Here is a 10089-nt window from a genome sequence, read left to right on the forward strand (position 1 = left end):
TATATGTAAAAGATTTGAAAACAAATAAATGTAAATTTTGTTTGTTGAATCCAATTTTAGTATTTCAGACACATGTCTTTGAGGGGTTATGGTTACTTTGCTTATCATATCCACTAACTGTCTGTAGTTTAGATATGTAAATATTTTACAGTTATGAGTTTCTTCATAGTTACAGTTATAGCTTCATATCCTTACAGTAATCTGCATCGATATACCTGAGATTTGCCCTGTCTTTATGAGTTGCCTAGTTGTTTTACTTCCATGACGCTCTCTTTTATGATTTTTGTTCATCACTGTGATATTGTTTTATAACACACATTTATGGTTATTATCAATCCTTTTTACCAGTTTACTATGTTTTCACTATTGGTACATTTTGTGAACATCATCACATTCTCTCATAAATATTTTTTTATAATTATTTTAACCATACTATGCAGTATGTATTCTTTAAATGATATATGCATTGTTCATTCATATCTTCCATAACTGCTGAAGACTGGGCTTTGAGTCCCACCATGGGCACAATGTGATGGGCCCATTTCTAGTGTCCCACCGGTGATACTGGAGTATTGTTACAACGATTCTCACTAAGTGTACCAAGTACTTAGATCAGTAGTTCACTTGTCTGAATTTGATACATTATGAACCATAGGTATATTCTTGAAATGCATGTAGAAACTGAATTATTATTGTTTTTATATTGACTAAAAATTGAAATTCAAATTTCAAATTAAGTTTTATTAGCAATGAAGTATTTTGGATATTGCCTGTGTGATACTGGATAAATTTCTGAGGTGCTTAAGTTCAGAATATCATGTGTCAGGATACATTCATCATGTAGACATTCCATTGTACATACCATATATCCAGTTGCAGTGGGGTAGCCTTGTGGTTAAAGTGCTCGCTCACCACACCAAAGACCCAGGTTTATTCCCCACATGAGTACAATATGTCAAGCCCATGTCTGGTGTCCCCCAACTTAATATTGCTGGAATATTGCAACAAGCAGCATAAAACCCAACTCACTCACTCACTCACTCACTCACTCACTCACTCACTCAAATCTCTAAAATGTGTCTGTTATACAAATTAATCATGTTTTACATTCCATTGTACACATCATGTGTACAGCCTGTCCTTGTCACTAAGTACTTACAGTATTGTCAGCATTTTAATCCGTCCTTTTTTATAGGATGTATGTAAGACGTGATGTAAAATTGTTTACGTACAGGATATAATGCATCATACTTTTATATTACATATTTATATCTTGTACATTTATATAACAGCTGTAATTCAACCAAACATATTGTTTAATTGTGTGTTTTGTTGGTGCCACCTAATATCTTGGTGAAAACTGTTTTGCCATTTATCAAAGCAGTGTGAAATGATGTTTGAAATTACAATTCATCCTTTCATTCTCTTGGAGACTAATTGGTAATTGAAATGAACATATAAGTACAGTCTTCAACAATAACTGCAAACATCTTATTTTATTTTATTTGCAGACTCTTTTCTTGTTATCTTACAAGATTCAGGATTCAAACAAATCTAGTTGTTTTTCTAACTGTCAGAGTATATACTTTACTTCAGCAACCCCCTGAGATCCCACCTGAATGTAGACATGACAGCCATTTATACCACAGGCAGAATATTGTTTTTGTTAATCTACTTATGGGAAATTGTGTAATGTTAATTTTCTGTTCATTTATTACTTACAGGGACCTTTGAGGTGTTTTAATTTGATAAGTATGTATATGTTTGTGCCAAAGCTTGTAGTATACACATGTATGTTTGTTTCCACAAAGAGAAAATAAAGGTTTTTACATCTTCATGGTTTTTCGTGTCATTATCCTTCTTCATGGTTTTTCGTGTCATTATCCTTCTTCATGGTTTTTCATGTTTCATGTCATTATCCTTCATGGTTTTTCATGTTTCATGTCATTATCCTTCTTCATGGTTTTTCATGTCATTATCCTTCTAACAGTATGCCAATAACTAACTGTATGGTGGTTGGATTAATTTGACATTAAGCAGTATTTCTTTTTGATAGTGAAATAGGTGTGAGATGTTTAATGAAACCCTCCTAACTGTGCCATTCACAGCAGATGAAACAAACAATGAGTGAGATGGGAACTGGGGCTTCCTGCTGAAACTTTCAAAAATGGTTACAGGCACTGAATTGAAGTAGTCCGCAACTACCTTTGTTCATTCTCATGCTAGGATCCTTACTGTTGAAATAAATACAAACGTCTGTTTTTGTTAAGCTTAAATGAAAATGTCAGTTTGTGCAAGCTTTTGACATGATGTTTTCATGTCTGTTTAATCTGCTCATTCTCCTGTTACATCATTAGACAGGCTGGGTTAAGATTTCCTCATGTTCAAATGCTAGAATGATTCTTCATGAAATTCTCTGAAGCCAGTCTTGTTGACACATTTTACACTTACTTCAATATTTAGTCTTGTTTTAGTCACAAACCCCCCCATGTTGAAATGACCAAAGTCTTATTCTCATTTTTATGAGCGAGTGAGTGAGTTTAGTTTTACGCTGCACTCTGCAATATTCCAGCTATCTGGCGGCGGTCTGTAAATAATCAAATCTAGGCCAGACAATCCAGTGATCAATAGAATGAGCATCGATCTACGCAATTGGGATACGATGACATGTGTCAACCAAGTCAACGGGTCTGACCTCCTGATCGTATTAGTCGTCTCTTACGGTAAGCATGGGATACTGAAGATCAATTCCAAGCCTGATCTTAAAGGGTCTCTTTCGTACATGCATTTAAAGAGGGTGTGATGGTCCAGCTTGTTCTTTCTATGGCATCGCTTCCCACCACAGACAACCTTTAGTTTGTTGTTTAACGCACCAGTCAGCAATAGTGTAGGCAATTCTGAAAAAAATCCAGACTGTTATAATAAATAGAAATACTCCGCAACAAAAATACATTTTTGCAATCAGCAATATTCTATGTACACGGCGGTGATCTGTAAATAATCTAGTCTGGACCAGACAAGCCAGTGATTGACATCATAAGCAACCATATAAGCAGTTGGAATACGATGTCAACAAGGCCGGTGACCCTGAGCACCCGATCATGTTAGTTGCCTCTTACGACAGTTATGAGAACCAATTCTAACCCGGATCCTCACGGGTAGTAGGATAATCTTTAAGTGACAGTGTTGGCCAAGTTGTAGAGTGCACAACAGATACTCTTAAATATGTGTTCACGCAGGACAAATCCAACACAAAGGGAAATTGCAATTTGATGTGAGAAGCTTTACGGAAGCAAAGATTTAGGTGTATTTAGATGCATTGTAACACTGAGGACCTTGGTTGCCTGTATATTTATCCGCTCTTGTAATGTCTTACATTTGGGATTAAACTTTTTTAGTATGATTCTAGCTGGTTTTTACTAGGTGGAGTCCTTTCTAAGATTCGAACCCACGCTCTGGCTGAGTGGGTTAGATCGCTGATTTTGTTGCTGGCAATTAGGTGTCTGACTCTGAGAACGTGGATTCAAATCCTGGATCGGAAACAACTTGAAAAAGTACTATAATCTGTACTTTATTGACAAAGTGTTATTTTCAATATATAACCATATGTTACATTTGACCTCTTTTTAAATGTCACTGTGTATCCACATATTCGCTCTTAAAAGAACGTACACGTGTTAAGAAAACCTGTTAAATCTACACGCGTCCAACCTGTACTCTGTAAACAAGTGCTAAGTATTACTTATTACCACGATTAATTCGATTAAATTAATCGCAGTCTCTTTGGATGGTATTAAGTGAGGAAGGTTGAATTCATTAATTGTTTTCGGTGGGGTTTTATGGGCTGGGTAGAGGAAAGACAGACTGACCAAAAATATTTGTGGTTTTACAGCAAAACAGTATCCCTACGTACACTGCACCACGCTGCTCGATTTACTGATATTATATCACAAAACAGTGATTCCATTGAGTGCAAATAAAAAGGTAATGCTGTAAAGACAGCTCTGTTGATGAAAGAAAGTAGTGCAGTTTTGTCATACGACCCATTGAACTTGTAGGCATTGTAGTGGTTCATGGAATAATCGAAGCTTCTAGTTCCACGAAAGCTAATAATACTGCTTATGCTTTTACATAATCAATATGTTTAGTGATCATGTCACGTCTCTAAACAAACACGCGTCATGGTGTTACGGTTGACGATGTGAACTCACACGTAAGAGTTTATTGCTTTTGTTAAAGGGACTCTCTCTGTGAAGTGCATTGCTTATACTGACAATGGATCAATGAAGTCACTGTATGAAACGAAGAAATATGTCTGAGTAACTGTTATAATCAGTTACTGATATATGTTGCTTTGTTACATTGAATTTACAGAGGAACAGATAAATTAAAGTGCGTCCTATAGACGGAGGTTAGTATTTGCTAGTCGTCCAAGATTTGTACATCACCATTGTGACGACATTGTATAATAATCTGTAGTCACAGAGCAGAGAGACAGTCACAAAGACCAGCGAGATAATCACACAGTGCAGAGAGCAGAAAGACAGTCTAATGGCTTCGGCGGAAGCTTGTCAGATCTGGTGTGATTCCAAGCATGGATATATTTTGTGATTCGTCAGCTCTTGACAGATCTTGACCATGATGTTACTAAATTACCTAAACCTGGATAACTTTGCATGGCCGAGTTTACATAGATGCAGGACAATCCAAATTGTTACCTGTCAATAGTACAACCATTGTGACACACGAACGTTTATCGGTGGCAGTCGAAGAATTGAAAACGAAGGAGTACACCCTGAATATACTATTAAGGCCTATATACTAGATGAATGGGTATGAGCTGACACGGGTATTGTTAGTTGCTGAATAAAACCAGCATTTGATCGGTGCCAGCTGTTCTTTAAGTAACCATTGTGTGTTTGCTTAATATTTTCTCTTTCAGTAATATCTTTAAAACTCCCGTCCCAGAGTCATTCCGAATTTGTTGTGTGTACAGCCTGGTGAAGAGGCAACCACGGTCACAGTCTGGCTTGAAGGATACAGGGGCTGCACAATTTCTAAAGCTCGGTACATGGTTGAAAGGGACAGTGTATAGAACCAGGTTGGAAGGAACCAAGTACAGGACCGACCGGGGATCCTGGCTGCAAGATACCAATACTGAACGGGCTGTATATTCTCGATGCAAAGTACCCTATCTGGACAAGTTGTAAAGGTTGGCTGCAAGGTGACTGGACTGTAGATCCTGGTTCCAAGGTACTCGGTACTGAACGGGCTGTAGATCTTGGTTGCAAGGTACCCAGTACTGAACGGGCTGTAGATCTTTTTGAATGGTACCCAGTACTGGACAGAACATAGATCCTGGTTGCAAGGTACCCTGTACTGGAAGGACTGTAGATCCTGGTTCCAAGGTACCCAGTGCTGCGCGGGGTGTAGATCCTGGTTGCAAGGTACTCAGTCCTGAAAGGACTGTTGATCTTGGTTGCGTGGTACCCTGTACTGGACGGGCTGTAGATCCTGGTTGCAAGGTACCCAGTACTGAACGAACTGTAGATCCTGGTTGCATGGTACCCTGTACTAGACGGGTTGTAGATCCTGGTTGCAAGGTACCCAGTACTGAACGGGCTGTAGATCGTGGTTGCATGATATCCTGTACTAGACGAGCTGTAGATCCTGGTTGCAAGGTACCCAGTCCTTGACAGAACATAGATCCTGGTTGCAAGGTACCCTGTACTGGAAGGACTGTAGATCCTGGTTACAAGGTACTCAGTCCTGGACAGAACATAGATCCTGGTTGCAAGGTATCCGGTACTGAACGTGTTGTAGATCCTGGTTGCAAGGTACCCAGTGCTGGACGAGCTGTAGATCCTCGTTGCAAGGTAGCCTAGCTGTACTAGACGGGCTGTAGATCCGTATTGCAAGGTACCTTCTACTGGGCGTGGTGTAGATCTTGGTGTCATGTAAAACCTAATGCCTTTAGTCTGATCACATTGAGTACAGACAATGGCGTGTTGGCTACAAATATCGCCCTGAAGTGATTGCGACACTTACAACCGTGAGTGATACAAGTGATTACAGCAGAGGCCATATGGTATGGTCTCTGATTACAGTAATAACTATAAAAAGTCCTTACGATGATAACGTAGATGCTATTTTTACGTTAGTCACCTGTTAAGTTTACTAACGGAGTTTATTTGGAAAGACTATCATCTCGTTAAGAGACCCGTTGCTTTCAACACAAGTCAATACAATGTTTGAAAGTTGAGGTATTATTGTTACGATCAATCTGTATGATGATTAGTTTAAGTGACATTACCACGCCTACAGGATTGTCACATAAATGTGCATACCATTAGGACACAACCAGGAAGAACATTCGACGCACTACAAAAAGTAAGTATGTTGTACGAGTCCGACCAAGCAAAGCATGTTTAAATCACTGAAACTGACATCCATTTCTACTAGGAATATCAGTGACTAATGAATCCCAGATATCCTTCAAACAGGTGAAATATTTCAGCTGGGTTTACGTCGACTGTTGAAGTCTACTTTCCTTTTAGATTCCGGGTATCACTCACACGTTCGTGTTATAGACAGTTTCCGCGAACTGACATGAACTGACAGTTCAATTTGTACTTTTTGGCAACTCCTAAACATGACCTCCAGTAGCTTGTTTTGCAGATTGTGGCAGCAGAGAGACAGTCACATAGACCAGGGAGACAGCCATAGAGCAGAGGGACAGTCACACAGGGCAGCGAGACAGTCACACAGAGCAGCGAGACAGTCACACAGAGCAGCGAGACAGTCACACAGAGCAGAAAGACAGTCACACAGAGCAGCGAGACAGTCACACAGAGCAGCGAGACAGTCACACAGAGCAGAAAGACAGTCACACAGAGCAGCGAGACAGTCACACAGAGCAGAAAGACAGTCACACAGAGCAGCGAGACAGTCACACAGAGCAGAAAGACAGTCAAAGGGCTCCGACATAGAGTCGTCATCTCTCTTGTGATTCCCAGCATGGATATATTTTATGTTTTGTGACTCGTCAACTCCTGACAGATCTTGGCCATGAGATTACTGCATTACCTATTTCTGGATACCACTTGTAATTAACACTATGGGTAAGTTTCACTTTACTCTTCAGTAAGGGACCAAGTATTTCACATGCAAGGGTCATTCTGGGTAATTACCAACTAAAAGTCAATTCTGACAAAAACAACAATTATTTTCCAAACTGTTACAATAAATAGAAACACTCAGCAACACGTACATTTTGCAAAACATACTGAAGCCAGTAGTTGTATATTAGCATACACAAATAGTTTTCCATGGTAGCCGAAATATATAGCCTACATACAGAAATCCCAGCCAGTCATACATGTAGGTGGATATGGAGGTTAGCTCAACAGTAAATATTTCAATTTTTCAAGACAAATCCTCTCTTGATACAAGTCCAAGTGAATACTGTAGATGCATCTATAATTGCCCAGAACATGCTTTGTAAATCAGTTGACTGTTCTTATCTTTCTAAACTACTGAATTCTAGATGCAACATCATCTGACCAATCCTAAATATGTCTGAACATTACTTCAGTGGAAACTGGGAAGCTGCTCATTGTTTTCAAACCAAACGATGAAGATATTGAGAATTTCTAAAACGCTCTTGTAGAAACATTACTCCTATTCAGCGACATTGTACGTACTAAAGTAGCATTTTAAGAAATATCTGAAACTTAACTTGAAGTGACCTGTTAAACCTAATCACAAGATTCCGATGCAGGGAAGATTAGAGTTGACAGAAGTAGGTACACCTAGAGGATTGTAACACGAAACTTTCAGACTGTATAAGAGGCAAAATATGTCTTCAGAAACAACCTTAAAAATGAAGCCGCTTCTTATGAAACAAGCTACTTCAGAGATATTTTCAGCGCCGGGGATACAGACCAAAACGGTCCTGATCAATCTTAAGTCAAGGAAAGAGGAATAAACACATTGCCGGCCTTGAAACAGATGGTACAAAGGCAAAGGTGCCACAGAATATATGCAACGCAATGGCTGATCATCTGAAAAAATGTTTACAAAAACCAAGGTAAATTATTGCCCTTTACCAACCTAAGTTCCCCTATATAGGGGAATATTTCTTATGTGTATTCTCGGAAAAGTCTTCACTTCTATATTAAATAGCCAACTGTCTAAATGGGCAAACATGAGGGACAAGATTCTTGAGACTCAAGCTGGGTTTCGTAAGCAATACTCCACAACGGATCATCTTTTTACTTTGTACGATATCCGAAATTATTACTGGTTTGCAAAATCAACTAAATATTCTTGAAAGTTATTCTGCAAACAGGAAACTATCTGTTGATTTAGACAATACTAACATAGTCATATTTAGAATGGGTGGTGCTATAGCATCCAAGGAGAAGTGTATTTTTATACCGAAAACCTGTTGCTGTTGTCAATCAATATACATATCTGGGAATAATCTTTTTACATACGATGAATTAAAAATGTTGTGTCCATGACGTGGTTCGACGTGCAAAGAAAGCTACGCCTTCCATTTTATCTATGTCCCAGGAATGTGGAGTGTGTACTCCAAATATATTTTTCGAACTATTTCATGCCCAGGTACAACCCATTTTATTATTTGGATCGGAAGTGTGGGGATTTCAACGCTACGATTACTTGGAGAGATTATGACTTGCAAAAAAATTTCAGGTGTTGGACCCGCCACTCCAAATTGTATGGTTTACGGTGAATGCGGGAGACACCCCATGTATATTAATTCACAAATACGATGCCTTAAATACTGGTTTAAAATTCTGATAATGCCTGAAAGTAGTCTACCAAAAACATATAATATGATGGTTCATCTAGATAATATGGGTAAAATATCTTGGGCATCACATATAAGAAATCTTCTGTTTTCTCATGGGTATGGTCTGGTATGGATAAGCCAGGGTGTTGGGGTGTCTTTATATTTTCAAAAGAATTTCGTGATCGAGCGGTTACTATGTTTTTTCAGGAGTGGCATTTCACTCTAGAAAGTAGCTCTCGTTATGAATCATAAGCGACATTTAAAACTCTAATACAACCTAAATTGTATTTGTCTATACTAACTTTTAACCGTAATAGAAACATATTTGCCAAAGACAGGACAGGCTTGTTGGACTTAATGGTAAATAGAGGTAGAAAACTGTCCATCCCAAAATCTGAAACAATTTGTCCTTTATGCAATTCTTCAGTTGAGGATGAAATACATTTTACCCTTGATTGTCCGTTTTATGAAGATTTACGTTACAGCTTTATCCCAGAATATTATCTATCGAAACCATCATTGATGGCCTTCACTAGTGCATTAACAACTAATAAAGAATCCACCCCTCGTAACCTCGCTCTCTATGTTAAGTATGCATTTATTCGTCGGAACGAGCACTTACAATTAGCTATGTCCTAATGTATATTCCCAAAACATGTATCACAACGCTGTATGCAACTCTCTTGTATAATAGCCGGTGGGCTAAAATACAATAAACGATTGCTTGTCCAACGTAATTTACAGGAAAAATAGAATTGTATAAAGATGTGAGGAACAAACTTCATCTGAGAGTCTGCGACATAGATGAAATCAAGAAGTCTGTAATAGCTTAAAGTCCAACGAGACAGCTGGAATAGACGGCAACAAGCATGCGCTCTTGAAGTACGGAGGAGACCATTTGTACAGATGTCTAGCAACACTATTCAAAGCCATCTTGATGTCAGGATACATCCCAACAGATTGGTCAAATGGACTCGCAATACAGATTTTCAAAGGTGGACATAAGTCGAAGACCATCGCAGATTCATATCGGGGAATCGCACTATTACCTGTCATCGTAAAACTCTTTGACTCTGTTCTCTGCTAAAAGATTGTTGAATTTACAGACTCAACATCCTTCGCTAGCAATCAGCAATATGGATTCCTGGAAATCATTTCATCTTGTCACACCATCTTTGTTGTCTAGGAAACCGCCCGTCCACCACTATCTAGCGAGATTCGTACTGGTTCCAGCTTCACAGAGGGGCGAGACGAGGACGTGTCATGTCTGC

Source organism: Haliotis asinina, chromosome 7, assembly GCF_037392515.1.
Source record: "Haliotis asinina isolate JCU_RB_2024 chromosome 7, JCU_Hal_asi_v2, whole genome shotgun sequence".
In the NCBI taxonomy this organism is placed as follows: Eukaryota; Metazoa; Mollusca; class Gastropoda; order Lepetellida; family Haliotidae; genus Haliotis; species Haliotis asinina.